Below are 20,409 nucleotides of genomic sequence, written 5' to 3' on the forward strand. Positions count from 1 at the left end.
GTATTATCTCTATTTAAAATAAAGTGTTTTAAGATATTACCCATATTTTTACCTTTGATCATGTAGATGATAAAGGAAACATTTTTTTCTGGTGATTAGCATTCTCAGAACTGTCCACATATATCTGACTTCATTTTCACTCCAGCCATATTCAGTGCCATTGATGCTACATCTTGCATAAAGAATGCCTACAATAAAGGCATCCATAATCCAAAGGTTATGGTTGGTTGCTCAATTTCCTGTCACTTTATGAATTGTTTGTAGCTTATCAATTAACAGTGAATTCAGTTTTTACTGCACCATAGCTAAATATTATAGTGCAAAAGGAAGCAAGAAAGATATCATATATAGTTTCCTGAAATTCCACCCCTATCTACTCCTAACATTGCTTACTGTACTTTTTTTCTAGTCTGTTATGATTTTCTTGCTAGCATATAGAAGGCCAAAAGTATGCCAAAAACATACAATGTGATCAGAATTTGGAGTTTGTGGAATTACCCTACATATTTGATAAATCTATCCAACTATACTAACATGTTTACCCCTGCCTTCACCTCAGTCTCCATTTGGAAACACTGGTGTGAGAGAAAGAAAATCAGAGAAAATAAAACAAGGGCAGGGCGCCTGGTGCCTCAGTTGGTTAAAGTTCCAACTCTGGATTTCAATTCAGGTCATGACCTTGGGTCTTGGGATCGAGGCCCTGTGTTGGGCTCTACACTCAGCAGGGAGTCTACTTGAGATTCTCTCTCTCTCCCTCTCCCTCTGCTTCTCCCCTCGTGCTCTCTCTCTCTAATGAATAAATAAATCTTTAAAAAAATAAGGGCAATAATGAAAATAGAGGTAGGAATCTAAATCAAATCCGTAATGTACAATAAAACTTAATTTTTTGCAAAAATAATTAACCCTTTCCAAAAAAATCAGTAAAATATGGTTTGGGGATAATTTTTTAGTTGCCATATTGTGTCTATAAATTTATTTTAAAATGTAAAAGAATTACTGGTTTCTTTCTCAGGTTTTATGTGAATTTGCATTTCCCAATATAGTTAAGCAGAGGATTAATGTGAAGAACAAATCAATTTTCCCCTAAACTGAATGCTTTATATATCAGTCTAGGCCTTCTAGCTAGCCAGATTATTCCCAGGTTACCTGAAATTCTCTACAGGAATTCCCACTGACCGAGAACATTTCTAGTTATGAGAAATTTTAATACCTAATTGCACAACATCAAAGATGCATTAAATTGCATTGTTGGCATAATAGATGTGCTCAGAGAATAATTTCCAACCACCTCCTCCCCCACCCCCACACTTCCAATCTTTTAATGTGTATTCAAGTGGAAAGAATTGCAGATGGAAACAGTGCAGAAAATCACTGAAGTCAAAAGAAGGCTGATATTCCCATTCTTCTCAGTGTATTTTTAGCATAAGTACCACCTTTTGAGATAAGATATTCTTAGGCAATAATGGAAAAGAAAATGGAAAAATGGAGAGAAAAATATTTTGAAATTTTTATTAGAGTTATTGAGTTTACAGTATCAAAGGGCATTATTCTAAATGTTAGGGGAGATAAATGTGGCTAAAATATGGTCACAGACCATATTTTACTTATTTACTGAGGCTGGATATCAAGTGGGACACTCACCTAGTAAAATGACACCAAAATAGAAAAAAAAAACAAAAACCTTTTTTTTAAGATTTTATTTATTTATTTGAGAAAAAGCGCAAGCTGGGGGAGGAGCAGAGGGAGAGGCAGAGGGAGAAGCAGACTCCCAGCTGAGCAGGGAGCCCAACAAGGGGCTCGATCCCAGGACCCCAGGATCGTGACCTGAGCCATAGGCAGATGCTCAACAGACCAAGCCACCCAGGCACCCTCAGAAAAAAAAAACAAAAAAACCCTTATTAGAGGGTTGGAGATGGAGGACTGCAAAGGGTTAATTTCAGGACTACTAGGAGTGATAGTTTACCCTGGTTAGTCTAGTCTGTGACTCTCAGAGATGCAAGAAGAGAGATCCAATGCAGCCTTATTATGTCAAGGTCCTACCTGTAGGAAATTGAGAGCCTAAAATCAACAAAAAAATCTTACAGGGAGCACACTGTTTAAAGTCCTATGCATTTGACCTCATCCGTGCTTCTCAAAATGCAGGCACAGATAACCACAAGAGCATGTAGCTCTGTGTAAGTGGTTCCTGAAATTATGAAAGCAAACTGACACAAGCTCCATCCAGTATTACCCATTTAACTAGGCTGCAGGTAATTGACCACAGCTTGTTTATATTGACAGAATCTACAGAAGAGAATGGAAAATTTGTGTGATTTTTACAGTCAAACATAACAGTTCTAAGAAACTTTGCATCTGCAGTCAACCAATTCAAATTACAGGCTCAAAGTGCCAGAAGAGAAGAATTGATTTTTCCTTGCTCTGGGATTTTGTGATGGAAAATATTGGGGGATCATATCTTGCAATTTTGCTTAGCTTGGTCTTTATTCCAAAACACAGAATTGTAGTTCTTACTCCACTGTTCTACACTGTAGATCACTCTCCCTGTATACACAAGTGCTCTCTCTACTCATTCATATTCTTACAGTTAGCAAATTAAAAAAATAAAATAAATCATGGTTCTAGGTGTTTGACATGCTTAGTGTACATACATTCTTATTCACTGTGAAGAATTTTCTGAACATGAGTTATTCCAGAAATCCCAATCCAGAACACATTCTTCCTTTACCTGTCCTGCTCCTTTCTTATCCAATAGCATAAAAATAAGCTGTTTTCCTTTGGCTGTATTATTTCATTGAGTCAGTAATAGATTCTCATTAAGTGGGGAGCCATAGATTAAGGAAAGTCAGTTGGCATGTGTCCAATAATTTGATCATTCTTACTCATGTCCTAATAATAAATTCCAAGGTTCTCATTTATGTTTTTAAATTTCTTACATTTGTCCAAGTAATTTTAGCATCTCCCTATCTTGTAAATTACATTTTAGTGGGTTTGTTTGTTGTTTTGTTTTGTTTCCCATCTATGCTTTGGTATTGTCAAATTTTCTACTCCTTCTTCCAGATCCATATCCCTACCCTCTTCGTTTACTTTTCTACTTTTTGAAGACCTATCTGTGCATTTTAAATACTCCCTTCTTGACTTACTGCCTAATTATGTCTATATTCATAGACCTGGGGCTTAAACTGAGATATGTCCTTAAAACATATTATTTTTATATTTTGTCTAATGCAATGCTGATAAGAATTTTGCTATGTGAGTTTCTGCGTGACAAATGTTCAGTCAGTGGATACCTTATTGGCCTGGCTTCATTTTACTACATTTCAGTTTCCTGTCACCTGTATCTTGATCGTGCATTTTCTTTGTATTCCTTCACTCTTCTGGGATGCCACATCTTTGTATGCGGTAGAACATTTTATTTTGACTTCCAGCTCAAGATGGGAAATATGAAGCATATATTTAGAATACAAAATACATATAAAATAGGGAAGTAGAAAACCATGGAAGGATGGATGGCTTGCATAGGAAAGAAACTGATAAACTTATGTGTGAATATATTGTTAACAAGATAAGATTGAAGAATATTTGAGTGAGTATTACTCCCTAGACATAAATAAATTTATAAGTAGTTACCACAAATACTCCCCCAAATGTGATATAATTAATGTGTGCAAGATGAAATTGCATCTATGAAGAGAAGAAATACATGAGACTAGGATGCATAAGTACATGTATAATAGGAGCGTTGAGGTAGGCTTTGCAGAGGATTCAGGTAAATGCATCATGACTTGAGGTTCATTTTTGCTGTTAGAAAAAAAATACATGTTTATACAAATACATAGTCATACACAAGCACACTAATCAAGATGCATTTATAAGGTGGCTGAGTATCTGGGCTATTTTTGTACTAAAAAATTCTACTCTGACTTGTGACCTTTCCTTTTCATTTAACTTTTCCTTTATATTTCACTTACATTCCTGAGATAGCTTCATGACTTTGACAATAAATAAAATATTGAACATTGAGAAGAAATTCTGTGGTATCTCAACTCCTGGGAAAATATACAAGACTTTTTACAACCTCTTGATTATACGAGTGTTTTCAGTAGCATTGCAGTTACATCACAATGCTGCTCCCTGTACAATTTCAGAACCAAATGAGAGATTGTCCCAGAAATGGCTGGGAATTAAAGATTATTTTTATTATTGATAGGATTATATCAGTGGGCATGATGTAGATGTAGGCTAAGTGTGAACTCTAGAATGAGGCACATTCAGCCTTCAAGTCATAGGCATTGCTGAACATGCAAAGACAGTTATATAACATAAGGCCTGGAGGGCAGAGTTAGACGTCTGACCTCTGCAGGCAAGCAAGTTCCAAAGCAGAAAAATGAAGGAGGGGCTGAGCCAAGCGTGATAAGCTCACTAACACAAATTCATCAGTTGTGTGTCTTCCTTTCTCCTAGAAAGGAGAATTAATCTAATGGCTGTCCCTCTACATGGGAATATCTATCTGAGGGGAGAGGAGTCTAATATCTAAGTGCCTAATATCTTCTTTGTATATGATGAGAAATCACAATTTCTCAACATAACAAACTTTTGAGTGATTTTTTTTTGTTTTTCAGTGCCTTATAGTCTAAGCATTCTTGCCTTCTGTAAATTATGTTGAATAATAATTCTAAAATGGTTTACTTCCATGACTTGCACTGTGGTGCCAAACAAGTCAATCTGTCATTTTTAATTTCTGTGTACCCACTTCACCAAGTGTGGATGTTAACTTTCTTTATGTACCTCACCATGTATTAAAGTATTAAAATTAAGACCAGGTTTACCAAATCAGTTGCAGCATGATATATTAAATTATTTCTTTTCTTTCTGATGATAATCTTTCTGCTTTCCTTCCTCCTTCTCCAGTTATATCATAAAGATTAAAAAATATGTGGAAATCAAGTGAACTATAATTCTAAAATTTAAATTGTAAAAACAAATTTTGTGAGTCAATTCTGAGTTGATTTGAGGAAAAATAATTATATGTGTCTAATTCTTTAAACTATGATTTAGTGAATATGCTTAGAATGTTTTAATTTTATATGAATTAGAAAAGCGTTATTTAACTGTTTTGACTCTTGTCCATTGACTACTAGAAATCATTCACAGAAATGTTTGAGTTTAATCATCCAAAAGTGTTCAAGGATAATTTTTTTATTTCTCAATTTCAAAAGTTACATAAAAATGTGAGAGACACTGGCATTCTTTCATGTTTTTGTTATGATTCATTTGTAAAATTGATAAAGTGTCTTCTTTCAACAAATTTACAAGTGAATTCTGAAACAAATTAAGCTAAAATGACTCTTCATCCTCTCCACTCAGGTATGAATACTTCACAGAGGGAGATACGAAATGTATCATTGAATCAAATGTGGTTCTAGCCTAGGGTATGTCTAAATATGACTGAAAAAAAGAAAAAAGAACCAGCTAAATCACAAGCGGCAAATTGGGGGAGGAATGATCACGAACAGAAGATAGGAAATAATCGTTCGCAACTATAATGCAAATGAGTATCTTTCAGTATTTTTTTGTGAGCCAGTTTTTGCAAGCTAGTATAGACTTTAGTATATTTGTATGTTTCTAGGGATCATTGTTTTAAAAGCCATGATAAAATAACAAAAACAAAAATTTACACACACATCTCATTTATTAACTAAAGCCTGAAAGATATGGAAGAGTTTTTATCACTGTAACTCAAATGTATGTCCCATTGAAATGAAAATCTTTCTAAGATAGGTAACAGTTCAAGAGCTGTCAGACATTTAGCTTTTGTAGTAAATGACAGATCATGAAGCAGATTCTTTGAAAGCTAGAATGAGGATGAACACAAGGGCACTGGGGTCTAAAAGACCGGTAATTTGAAAGCTGTACAGTGCACCCACAAAATCAAAAATAAAACCAAAAGAACCTTCTAAAAATAAAATTACAGCTGCTTAAAAATCATGTCTAATGAATTTTAAGGTATATTTTTTGTAACCTTATAACGTGATAAGGATCAAATACATAAAACTGAAAGCGTAAGTTTGAAAAAAGGATTCACAACTTTAATTCCCTAAAGAGAAGAAAATGGGAATTTAATATAGTGATGCATATTATTCTGTGAGATTAATCCAGCAATAGCAATCCTAAATTTGTTCCTTCTTCATTTTACTCCTACCCACAGGTTATTGAAATGGAGGGGTAGTGATTAATATTTTAGCTTATTTATTAAGAAGGTGAGAAAATCTGCCATTTTTTAAAAAGATTATTTATTTATTTATTTATTTATTTATTTATTTATTTATTTTAGAGAGAGAGAACATGCACGAGTTGGGGAAGGGGCAGCGGGAGAGAATATCCAAGCAGACTCCCACTGAGCATGGAGCCTGACATGGGGTTCGACATGGGGCTCGACATGGGGCTTGATCTCATAAGCCATGAGATCAGGACCTGATCCGAAACCAAGAGTTGGTTGCTTAACCAACTGAGCCACACAGGCACCCTGAAAATCTGCCGGTTTTAAAAGCTAACATATTTATCGGTGAAAGACTGGATGCATTTCCCCATAAGATCACAGGGTAAAAGGGATGTCTACTCTCACCACTTCTATCACACTGTACAGTATATTCTAGCCCAGGTAATTAGGCAAGAAAAATAAATAAAAGACATCCTAATTGGAAAGAAAGAATACAGTCTCTATTGGCAGATGACATAATCTTCTGTATGGAAAATCCTGAGGAATACACACACACACACACACACACACACAACCCCCCTCCCAAAAAACACACACACAAAAAAACAAAAAACCCTATTAGAGTTAATAATCAAGTTCAGTAAGGTGGCAGGGTACAAGAGCAATATATAGAAATCACTTTATTTTTATACACTTGCAGTGGATAATCTGAAAATGAAGTTAAGGAAACAATTCCATTCACCATTAAATCAGAATGAACAAAATACTTAGGAATAAATTGAACAAAAGTGACATCAAACTTAGTACTTTGAAAACTACAAAACATTGTTGAAACAAATTCCAGAAATGGAAAAAACATCTCATGTTTGTGGATCAGATTTAACATTGTTAAGATGGCAAAACATTCCATACTGATTTATAGATTAAAAAAAAAAAATTCCTATCAGGATCCCAATTGACTTCCTTGCAGAAATTGATGAGTTGACTCTAAAATTCACATGGAATTGCAAGGGACCAGAATAGCCAAAACAATCCTGAAGAACAGCAATCAAATAAGATGACATACACTTCCTGATTTAAATTTATTATAAAGCAACAGTAATCAAGATAGTGTGGTATTGGTATATGGATAGATATTTGGATCAATAGAATATAATTGAGAGTCCAGAAATAATTCTATACATCCATGATTAATTGAGTTTTTGACAAAGGTGCCAAAACTAATCAATGTGGAAAAATTAGATTTTTAAATAATTGGTACTAAGACAACTGGATAGCCACATGCAAAAGAATGATGTTAAAACCTTACCTCAGACAACATAAAAATCAGCACAAAATGTATCCAAGACCTCAGTGTAAGAGCTTAAAGAAGAAAATGTGGAAACAAATCTTTATGACCTTTGATTTGACAAAGTATTCTTAGGTAGAATACCAAAGTATAAACAACACAAGAAAAAATAGATAAATTTGGCTTCTTCAAAATGAAAAATTCTTACGCTTCAATTGAAGTATACCATCAGGAAGGCAAAATGACAACCTACAGAATTAGAGAAAATATTTGCCAATCATATATCTGATACAGGACTTGTATCGAAAATACACAAAGAGCTCTTATAACTCAATAATAAAAAGAAAAATAACCCAGTTAAAACATGGGCAGATCATCTGAATACTCAAATTCATGAAAGGATGCTCACTATCATTAGTCACTAGAAATAAAAGTCAAAACCAAAATGAGATGCTACTTCATATCTAGTATGATGACTAGAGCCAAAAGTTCAAATAATAAATGTTGTCAAGGATGTAGAGAAATGGAACCCTTATACATTGCTGGTGGGAATGCAGAATGGCATCAGTGCTTTGGAAAGTAGTTTGGCAGTTCCTCAAACAATTAAATACAGAATTACCATATGACCCAGCAATTCCCTGCCTAGATATACACTCAAGAGACATGAAAACCTATGTCCCCACAAAAATTATATATGAATGTTTATAGCAACCTTATTCATAAGAGCCAAAAGGTGGAAAAAAAAACAAATGTCCACTGATGGATGAATGTGTAAACAAACTGTGGTATTCCATACGATGAAAGATTATTCAGTCATAAAAAGGAATAAAATAATTATAAATGCTACATCTTGGATTAACTTTGAACACATTATGCTAAATGAAAACCAGACCCAAAATTTCACATACTATATATGATTCTCTCCAAATGAATGTTCAGAATAGGGAAATCTGTAGAAACCAAAATAAACAGTAGTTACTTTAGGGCTATGAGGAGATTAGAGGAAGGGTCTGAGATTTCTTTCTGAACTGATAAATATATTCTAAAATTGTTTATGTTGATGGTTGTACAGTCTTTGAAGACACTAAAAACTATTGAATCATGCACCCTAAATGATACAATAAATTATCTGTATGGTATGTGAATTATATCTCAATAAAGCTATTTAAAAGGATAAATCACGTGCTCGCTTCGGCAGCACATATACTAAAAGGATAAATCACTCTTCATTTTCTCCAAGTCAAATAATTTTGTTTCACTTCTTTATTATTACCAAATGAAGTGATTAATTCCTCTGGTAGACCTTATCATCTGAGTCAATGTAGTATGTACTAATCTCTAGGGTTTTGTAACTGGTATGTAGTGATAGGTGCCTATTAGTTTTGAAATGTTTGTTTTTTTCTGCAGAAGTGAAGAATTTGGCTATTAGTATTTTTTATATTTTATTATTTATTTATTTATTATTTATATGTTATTATTCTGGAATAAATTTAATCATATATGATAAAAGCATTGGTACCTCCACATTTGTAAAATGACTTCTTTTCCTATTTTTCCCTCCAGCTATCAACCCCAACTTCCACATAGATATTGATTTCCTCAACTCCTTTTCAACTCTTCAGCAGTCCTAATTTGACTAATGACACTACAGGGCCATCAATTTTCTTCTTGCCAAAGTCACTAATTATTTCTACATTGACAAAATCCATATTTAAAAGTCTTTGTCTCATGAAAGTTTCCAGCAACACTTGACTTTGTCCCTTCTCTCATTTTTAAGCACTCTTTTGTCTGTTTCAAGGAATGGAAACACACTTGCTTTTTATCCCCAGGCCTTTCCAGTCTCCCTTACAAACAGTTCCTCTTTATCTGATGGCTAGATATTAAAGTTCACTGATCTCAGTACTGGCCCCCAGTTTCCTCATTTTATTTACTCTCTCCTTGCTGAGCTCATCTACCAAGGCCTATTAATTCTCTACCCAAAATGTAGTGCCAAAGGGGTCTCAAATGCATGCACTTCAGTTAATCTCAACTATATCCACTATCATTTCGTAATTGGAATCCTAGAATAACTTCATAATTGGACCTCACACACTCCTTCTTGCTCTAATGCAATACATTCAGCAGCGTGAGCAATAGTGAGCCCTGAGAATTAAGGCAGATCATTATATCCCCCCATCGAAAATACTTAAAAGACTTCTGTTGCACTAAAAATAATTGCTGAGAAAACACCAACGCCTGCCTCCGTATTCTAATTCCTGCCTATCTCTCGCCTTCTCTTTTGCTCTTCCCTTCTGTGTTCACTGTGTTTCTGCCACAACGAACATGTAGCAGCAGAATCACAAAAATCTCTTTTGTTCCTCAGGACAGACATAAATTAACACATTACATTAAAGTGATAATCATATTACCACATAAAATATTAACTTACAAAACAGTTCCTATGTAATAGGTGACCAAATACATACATGCATACATACAGACACAGTGACTATCTCCCATCCCCACTGAAAAACACACTTACATATACTCGGCATTCCAAACCAATTTTTCAGGCCTGTCAAAGGCAAAATAAATTGCCAGTTATCACTGCTTTATCAAACCCAACTGACATGGCAAGATTAGAACAGAAAAACAGTGTGACTAAAAGCAGCCATTGAAAATTGAATATGCTCACATTAAAACAATTACTATGGGGGCGCCTGGGTGGCTCAGATGGTTAAGCGTCTGCCTTCGGCTCAGGTCATGATCCCAGGGTCCTGGGATCGAGCCCCGCATCGAGCTCCCTGCTTGGCAGGGAGCCTGCTTCTCCCTCTCCCTCTACTGTTCCCCCTGCTTGTGCTCTCTCACTCTCTCTATCAAATAAATAAATAAAATCTTTAAAAAAAAAAAAAATAAATAAAATAAAATAAAAAAAAAAATAAAAAAAAAAAACAATTACTATGTAAATTGGTTCCTGGAAATGACTTACATAGATATGCTCTATAGTATGCTTGTCACTAGCCAGATGCCAAGTTGACATTTTGTTCTGCTGCTTTTGAGAATGGGGCTGAAAGAACTTTAGCTGAACCAAAATGGTTTTGCAAGAAATCATATGACAAAAAGTTAAAGGAATATAAAGAAATGTCCTCCCCTTTTTGAGCCTGAGTGGTTCCCTTGAGAAGTTAAAATATAAATGTTGTCAAAACATGATATACACAGGAGCACCTGGGTGGCTCAGTCGTTAAGCGTCTGCCTTTGGCTCAGGTCATGATCCCAGGGCCCTGGGATCGAGCCCCGCATTGGCCTCCCTGTTCGGCGGGAAGCCTGCTTCTCCCTCTCCCACTCCCCCTGCTTGTGTTCCCTCTCTCGCTGTGTCTCTCTCTCTGTCAAATAAAATTAAAAAAAAAAACAAAACCAAACATGATATATACATATACGTATCTATATATATGTGTATAGATACATATATATATATATTTTTTTTTTTTTTCCCCTCTGTAGTAATGAAGTCAAACAAATTGTAGTATTTTGAATTGGTTTCCCTCCCACACACATCCTAATGAACTTACTGGATCTGAATTGGTACTGTCTGTTTTTATCACCATTTCAGGGAATTACCATGATTATTAAAGAATGGCACAAAATCATGGAGAATGTGGGCCCCCAAGGAAGCTCAGAATATAACTCTCTGCCAGTTTATTGTAGTCATTACAAGGCAATAACATTTTAACACATTTAACATTAAATGAAAAATGTTCCAAGTTTCATATCTTTCACACAGGGTGTATATATTCTCATTTTAATCTGAAATATCTTAATATAATTAAAGAATCTTTAAAAGCATTCAACCATTCCATTCTTTAGCTTATTTCATCAGCAAAGGTATGGTGAGTAATATTGTTACAGATGCTGCTATTACTTGAACAAACCTATCGACAAATATTAAGAATATATACAAGTCAAATCATATGTTTCTTTCCTTTCTTGATATTACTCTAAATGGAAGAAGACATAAATTCACTTAATTTTGAGCCCTCTCAACATAGTAATTTTAAATAGTAAGCTTAAATTTCACTTTTTGGAAGAGTGACTTTAAATGAATATATATTTTGGAAATTTTAACAGTTCTCTCTCAGTAATTGATTAAAGAGGACCAAAAAACTTAATCGGGATATAGGAGATTTAAACAAAATTATCAATAAATTGGCTTAATTTGTGTTTATTTACATTTATTGAACACTACATTCAGTAATTGTATAATAAACTTTTTTTTTCAATTTCACATGAAATATTTACCCCAATAGACCATATGTTAGTACATAAAAAAACTCTCAATAAATTTCAAAGGATTGAGTTAATACTGAATGTCATAAGATTAGACTTGAATTAAATAGAAATCAACAAAAATAATATATGTAGAAAAGATGCAAATATTTAGAAACTAAATAATACTTTTATGAATAACCCACAGGTCAACTATTAAACTAGAAAAACTAAAAAAAATATTTCAAATGTAATTATATAGAAAATATATCCCAAGACTTGTTTAAATGCTGTACATATAAAAAAGTCTTTATAGCAAAATGTGTAACTTTAAATGTTTAAAATAAGCAAGAAAAAATTTCATATTAAGTATCTAGGTAAAGTAAGTATAAAAAGGAATTATCAAGTCAATGACTGTCAAAAAAGAAAAAAAAATATGAATTCAAAATTGAGTACTTTGAATGGATCAATAAAATTTCTAAATCCTCAGCAAGTATTTCTAAAGAAAAACAAAAGAGAGAAACCACCAATTACCATTATCAGTTATAAAAGACTGGAAATCATCAAATTTCCAGTAGACATTTAAATACTAATGAAGGAACATTATAAATATCATCACGCCAAAAATTTGATATTTAGACGAAATGTAAAATTTTCTCAAAAATCCAACTTAGTGAAGCAGAAAATCTGAATATTTTACATTTGTAATTAAAGCCCGCTGACAGTAGTCTGGTTCTAGGTCAGTGGGAATAAGTACATGTGATTCTCATCCCATTGAACTCGACTCTCAAACCTAGACAGATCTGTGGCTCCACTGACTGACAATGCTAAAGAAAATAGCAAGAGGTGGAGGAAAGGACATGAGAATTCAAAATAGCACTAAAACAATACTGAGTTCTTGTGTTCCTAAAAACATGTGTGAGAGTCGAAAGCAAAAATATATTTTCTGATGTGGTTTACAACACTCATAGATATCTAAGACAACTGCAGCATAGAAGAGAGAGTATAAAGGGCCCTACATAGTAAGAAGTAAGAAGTAATAGTAATAAGATTTCTATATTAAGAGTAAAGTGGTAAAGTATTAAAAGTATTACAAATACACTGGAAAAATATGTATTTTGTAATCCCTAAAGTAAATACTAAAATATTATGCAAAGATATCATCAAAATCACAATGGATACATTGAAACGGAATACTAAAAAATGTATAAACAACCCAAAGAATGAAGAAAAGATGAAATATTAAGAAAAAAACAGAAAACACCCAACAACAGCAGAGTACATATCTTCTCAAGTATGCATAAAACATTCATCATGATAGACTGTATCCTGGGTCATAAAACACAAATACCACAAATTTTAAATACTGAAATCTTACAAAATATAGTCTCTGACCATAATGTAATTTAATTAAAAATTAACAACAGAAAGATAAGGCCATCACCAAAATTTGTAAATTAAAAACATATTTTTAAGTAATCAGTGTGTCCAAAGGAAGTTTCAAGGGAAATTTGAAAATATTTTGAAATGAACACAAATAAAAATAAATATTAATTTTTTTTTGAATATCTAAAACCATTCTTAGAATGAAATCATTCTACTCCTCTAACATTCAGTGCTTGTAAAGAGAAAAAAAAAAAGTCCTCGAATCAATAATTTATGATTTTACCTTAAGAAACCAGAAAAAGAGGAGCAGAACAAATCTAAAGAGTAAGTTTCTTACTGAAATTGTGGAATTATTTCTATTTCCTTGAAGTTCTATTAAGTTCTGCTTCATATATTTGTATACTCTGTTATTAGGTGCATACATTTTGTGTTGTTATGTCCTCTGGGAGAATTGATCTCTATCATGTAATGACTTTTGTATCCTGGTAACATTTTTTTGCTTTGAAATCTATTTTGTTGACTAACTATAAAGCCATTTTAGCTTTCTTTTTGTTAGTGTTATCATACTCTATCTTCTGTACATTTTCTTTTAAACTTATTGCATCTTTATATTAAAAATGAGTTTGTTGGAGGAAGCAGGCAGCACTCTGAAAGTCTCTCCCTTTTATGTGCATGTTTAGGCCATTCATATTCAATGTGATTGTCGACATGGTTGGCTCAACCATACCATTTTACTATTGCTTTTCTATTTTTACTATTTAATCTTATTCTCCCTTTCTTCTGTCTGTAGCTTCTTTCAGGTTAACTACATATTTAATTATTCCATTTAATCTTTTTGGGGGGCATAGTAGATATAACTCCATACTATGTTATCTTAATGGTTGCTTTAGGGTTGATGGAAAATAATATTAACTTATTATGGTCTACCTTTAAGTAATATTATATGTCTTGATTTATAGTGTAAGAACCTTAGAAAGTCATGCATCCATTTCTCACCTTCAGGCCTTTATACTACTGTTGCTATACATTTTGCTTCAATTTCTATTATAAATCTCAAAATGCATTGCTATCATTTTTGGTGTACATGAATCAATTATCTTTTTAGATTTTGAAAATAAAATAGTCATTTCATTGTTAACCCACATAATTACCTTTTCTGTTACTTTTTCTTTTTTTGTCTAGCTACAAATTTCCATTTGTATAATTTTTTCTAAAGGACTTCATATAACATTAATTTTTGTGCAGGTTTTCTGATGAATGAGTTCATTCAATATTTGTATCTCTGAAAATGTTTTCATTTTGCCTTTGTTTTTGAAGTATGTTTCATTGACTAAGGAAAACTTTTTCTCTTTAATTTTTTTTTCTGTACTTAAAAGATGTTGTCCCACTTCCTCACTATCTTGGATTATTTTTAACAAGAAGTCTGCTACCATTCTGGTCTATGTTCCTCTGGACTTCTATATCTTTTTTTCTGGCAGCTTTTAATATTGTCCTTTATCGCTGATTTTAACAATTTAGTATGCCTACTTACTTTATTCCCCTAATAGTGTAATGTTAGTGATCCAAATAGTCCAGGGTCCAGTGGTCCAAGCCCTTTGATAAATTATAAATGATAATTTATTATGATTTTTTTGTTATAGACATTTATTCATATATATTATTAAATGGTTTATTTCCAAAAATATTTATGGGGAATAGGTTATATATTTCACAAAAATGTTTGAGGTAATTAAGTAATTGCCTACCCCATTTAAAAATATTACAGTATTTACATAGTTTTAATTGATTGGATTAACATAGAGGTTTTTTTTTTAAGATTTTATTTATTTATTTGACAGAGACAGAGAGAGCACAGATAGGCAGAGCGGCAGGCAGAGGGAGAGGGAGAAGCAGGCTCTCTGCGGACCAGGGAGCCCGATGCAGGGCTCGATTCCAGGACCCTGAGATCATGACCTGAGCCGTAGGCAGACGCTTAATGACCGAGACACCCAGGTGCCTCAACAGAGATGTTTTAAAGGCCAAAAATAGAATGACAATCACATTTCTAGAAGATTATGTAAGCAGAAGTGAAGAATATTGGGCTAATTCTTTGTTTTGTGTTATCTAGCTGTATGAGTTATAAATACTTCTCAAAAAATTGTAAACTTTTTAGGTCAGGAATAGTGCCTCATCATTGTACCATTTCTTCACCCAATACATTGCTTTCCCAACTTGACTGTAAAATAATTTATGTTTAACTTTCTAAATCTCTAAGGGTCTCAATTCCCAATTAAATAAAGAACTAAACTTGATGATTTCTGAAATGTGGTTGCAGCTCTAAAATGTGGTTGCAGCTATGTTCCTATAGATGTGGGACCTTAAATATTATAACATTTTTTGTCTATGAAGAAATTAAAGAGACTTAGCTAAATCTAATCTAAATGTAGTCTTAGCAGGTAGTTTCTATTTTTCCTATTTCCTTTTTTTTTTTTTTTAATTGAAAGAAGACAGAAGACTAAAATAGCTGTGTTCATTAGTGTTACTTGACAAATATTTCTGATTATTTTCCTTCTGGACCATATAGGATTGCACTTTCTGGGCCCTTGTGCTGTGTGACTAGTTCTGACCAAGGAGTTGTAAGGAGAAAACAGTATGTCATTTTAGAGACAGACCATTTATTTACCAGCTTGAGACCCATCAGTGTTCTCATTTACCTCTGGCAGAGTGATTAACAATGGTAAAAATGTTGGCTTTTTGCACTGACTGCAGTGAGCAGAGACCTTCCTGCCAAACAGTGGTGAGCAAATAAAGCAGCAAGAAAGAATATTCATTGTTTTGAGCCATTGGCATTTGGGGTTGTTTATGACCACAACATAACATTCTGACTGATATATTTAAGATAAGCAGATAGAAAAACAAACAATAAAACAAAAAATAAAGCCATACATTAGATAAACCAATAGAATGACCTATGGGTTGAAATATGCAAAAACGTTCACTCAAACATTTTATTCAAATTTTGCAATCCAAGAGTTTGAATTTTTAAAATGTGTGTTTTGATAGTGTATCCAAAACTAAATATTTAGCTTTAGGCAGTAGGAGGGAATGCTATGTGAAAATGTTGGGGTTCTGGAGCAAACAGCCAAGAAATAATTCTTGAAGCATTTTTGGTGCAAAAGATGGTTCTGTTAAAGCACCGGGACAGGACCCCCTGGGCAGAAAGAGCTACACTGGGGTCCTGAGGAGTGGCTGATTATGTACTTTCAAGTAGGGAGAGGGTTAGGGGTAGTGGAAGTCTCTAAGGAATTTGGAAGCAAGGTTTCCTGGACTTTGAGGGGCTAGTTGTTAGGAAAAGGTCATTTACTACTGTCTAGTAAAACCTTAGTCATGAGACCCTTCAGATGTATACCAGGAGGCCATGTGCTTAGAGGATGATTGCTAACATGTATCTTGGGGGGGGGGGGGAAAGATGGGTATAGATAAAAGAAATTTCCAAAAGAATTTTTATATGTTAAAGGAGACTTACAGGATCCTGGAGGTTGGGCTAATGTTAAGCTAAGATTGCTTTTGCCATTAACAAAGAAAGTATTAACATCTCAATAGTTAAGTTCCTAGAGGAAGGTCACTCTGCTTGTCTCAAGGACTTGTCAATGCTGTAAGTGGTAAGGAAATTTATTTTTTTTTCTTTAGCTTCTGCTCTCCACATCTGAATGTTTAGGTGATGGTGAGGAGAATGTGAAGGTCTTAAGAACCTCAAATGCAAGTTTAGTTAAATGCCCACAGTAAAAATGTTAACATGAGTTGCATAAATAATAAAATAACTCTTTTAAAAAAAAAAAATATATATATATATCACTAATAAGTCTGCTACTTATTTTATATATCTGAATTAAAATGTATTGTTTGGCCTATTGCTATTGTTGAAATAATAGCTTTTTTTGTGAAACCAATGAAATTATAAGACAAATTAATATAAGTATGAAAGGAATGACATTATATTTAAAATAAACAATGCTGTAAACTAAAAATAATTTTTAAAATTCTCGGTTTAGCAAATACCAATAAGGAATATCAGAAAATATTTGTGTATTTTGCTCTGAGAAAACACTGAAGAGTATGATAAATTTCCATTTATTTTCTTTTTTTTTTTTTGTGAAGATTTTATTTATTTATTTGACAGAGAGAGAGACAGCAAGAGAGGGAACACAAGCAGGGGGAGTGGGAGAGGGAGAAGCAGGCTTCCCGCCGAGCAGGGAGCCCGATGCGGGGCTCGATCCCAGCACCCTGGGATCATGACCCGAGCTGAAGGCAGACACTTAACGACTGAGCCACCAAGGCGCCCCTTTCCATTTATTTTCACTAATAGGAATGGTTTAGCAAAATATTTATAGAGTTTTTTTTTGTTAGCTTTTTTTTAATAATCTTTTTTATTGTTATGTTAATCCCCTTACATTACATCATTAGTTTTAGATATAGTGTTCCATGATTCATTGTTTGTGCATAACACCCAGTGCTCCATGCAGAACGTGCGCTCCCCAATACCCATCATCAGGCTAACCCATCCTCCCACCCCCCTCCCCTCTAGAACCCTCAGTTTGTTTTTCAGAGTCCATCGTCTCTCATGGTTCTTCTCCCCCTCCGATTTCCCCCCCTTCATTCTTCCCCTCCTGCTACATTCTTCTTCTTCTTTTTTTCTTTCTTAAAATATATTGCATTATTTGTTTCAGATGTACAGATCTGAGATTCAACAGTCTTGCACAGTTCACAGTGCTTACCAGAGCACATACCCTCCCCAGTGTCCATTACCCAGTCACCCCATCCCTCCCACCCCACCCCCCACTCCAGCAACCCTCAGTTTATTTCCTGAGATTAAGAATTCCTCATATCAGTGAGGTCATATGATACATGTCTTTCTCTGATTGACTTATTTCGCTCAGCATAATACCCTCCAGTTCCATCTACGTCGTTGCAACTGGCAAGATCTCATTCCTTTTGATGGCTGCATAATATTCCATTGTATATATATACCACCTCTTCTTTATCCATTCATCTGTTGATGGACATCTTGGCTCCTTCCACAGTTTGGCTATTGTGGACATTGCTGCTATAAACATGGGGATGCACGTACCCTTTCGGATCCCTACTTTTGTATCTTTGGGGTAAATACCCAGTAGTGCAGTTGCTGGATCATATGGTAGCTCTATTTTCAACTTTTTGAGGAACCTCCATACTGTTTTCCAGAGTGGCTGCACCAGCTTGCATTCCCACCAACAGTGGAGGAGGGTTCCCCTTTCTCCGCATCCCCGCCAACATCTGTCATTTCCTGACTTGTTAATTTTAGCCATTCTGACTGGTGTGAGGTGGTATCTCATTGAGGTTTTGATTTGGATTTCCCTGATGCCGAGCGATATTGAACACTTTTTCATGTGTCTGTTGGCCATTTGGATGTCTTCTTTGGAAAAATGTCTGTTCATGTCTTCTGCCCATTTCTTGATTGGATTCTTTGTTCTTTGGGTGTTGAGTTTGATGAGTTCTTTATAGATTTTGGATACTAGCCCTTTATCTGATATGTCATTTGCAAATATCTTCTCCCATTCTGTCAGTTGTCTTTTGGTTTTGTTGACTGTTTCCTTTGCTTTGCAAAAGCTTTTTATCTTGATGAAGTCCCAATAGTTCATTTTTGCCCTTGCTTCCCTTGCCTTTGGCGATGTTTCTAGGAAGAAGTTGCTGCGGCTGAGGTCGAAGAGGTTGCTGCCTGTGTTCTCCTTTAGGATTTTGATGGACTCCTGTCTCACATTGAGGTCTTTCAACCATTTGGAGTCTATTTTTGTGTGAGGTGTAAGGAAATGGTCCAGTTTCATTCTTCTGCTGTGGCTGTCCAATTTTCCCAACACCATTTGTTGAAGAGACTGTCTTTTTTCCATTGGACATTCTTTCCTGCTTTGTCAAAGATTAGTTGACCATAGAGTTGAGGGTCCATTTCTGGGCTCTCTATTCTGTTCCATTGATCTATGTGCCTGTTTTTGTGCCAGTACCATACTGTCTTGATGATGACAGCTTTGTAGTAGAGCTGGAAGTCCGGAATTGTGATGCCGCCAGCTTTGCTTTTCTTTTTCAACATTCATCTGGCTATGCGGGGTCTTTTCTGGTTCCATACAAATTTTAGGATTATTTGTTCCATTTCTTTGAAAAAAGTGGATGGTATTTTGATAGGGATTGCATTGAATGTGTAGACTGCTCTAGGTAGCATTGACATCTTCACAATATTTGTTCTTCCAATCCATGAGCATGGAACGTTTTTCCATTTCTTTGTGTCTTCCTCAATTTCTTTCATGAGTATTTTATAGTTTTCTGAGTACAGATCTTTTGCCTCTTTGGTTAGATTTATTCCTAGGTATCTTATGGTTTTGGGTGCAATTGTAAATGGGATCGACTCCTTAATTTCTCTTTCTTCTGACTTGTTGTTGGTGTATAGGAATGCCACTGACTTCTGTGCATTGATTTTATATCCTGCCACTTGACTGAATTCCTGTTTGAGTTCTAGCAGTTTTGGGGTGGAGTCTTTGGGATTTTCCACATAAAGTATCATATCATCTGCAAAGAGTGAGAGTTTGACTTCTTCTTTGCTGATTTGGATGCCTTTGATTTCTTTTTGTTGTCTGATTGCTGTGGCTAGGATTTCCAATACTATGTTGAATAGCAATGGTGATAGTGGACATCCCTGCCGCATTCCTGACCTTAGGGGGAAAGCTCTCAGTTTTTCCCCATTGAGAATGATATTCGCTGTAGGCTTTTCATAGATGGCTTTTATGATATTGAGGTATGTACCCTCTATCCCTATACTCTGAAGAGTTTTGATCAAGAAAGGATGCTGTACTTTGTCAAATGCTTTTTCTGCATCTATTGAGAGGATCATATGGTTCTTGTTCTTTCTTTTGTTAATGTATTGTATCACATTGATTGATTTGCGGATGTTGAACCAACTTTGCAGCCCAGGGATAAATCCCACTTGGTTGTGGTGAATAATCCTTTTAATGTACTGTTGGATCCTCTTGGCTAGTATTTTGGTGAGAATTTTTGCATCCATGTTCATCAGGGATATTGGTCTGTAATTCTCCTTTTGGATGGGGTCTTTGTCTGGTTTTGGGATCAAGGTAATGCTGGCCTCATAAAATGTGTTTGGAAGTTTTCCTTCCATTTCTATTTTTTGGAACAGTTTCAGAAGAATAGGTATTAATTCTTCTTTAAATGTTTGGTAGAATTCCCCTGGGAAGCCATTTGGCCCTGGGCTTTTGTG

At 34.5% G+C, this 20,409-nt stretch overlaps 1 protein-coding gene across 2 annotated transcripts in view; it reads left to right on the top strand.

Moving 5' to 3' along the window:
- Window positions 1–20,409, top strand: part of GALNTL6 (polypeptide N-acetylgalactosaminyltransferase like 6) — a 1,190,952-nt gene that overhangs the window by 503,864 nt on the left and 666,679 nt on the right. The window lies entirely within an intron of this gene.

The sequence above is a fragment of the Halichoerus grypus genome, chromosome 3 (genome assembly GCF_964656455.1).
Source record: "Halichoerus grypus chromosome 3, mHalGry1.hap1.1, whole genome shotgun sequence".
Classification (NCBI taxonomy): domain Eukaryota; kingdom Metazoa; phylum Chordata; class Mammalia; order Carnivora; family Phocidae; genus Halichoerus; species Halichoerus grypus.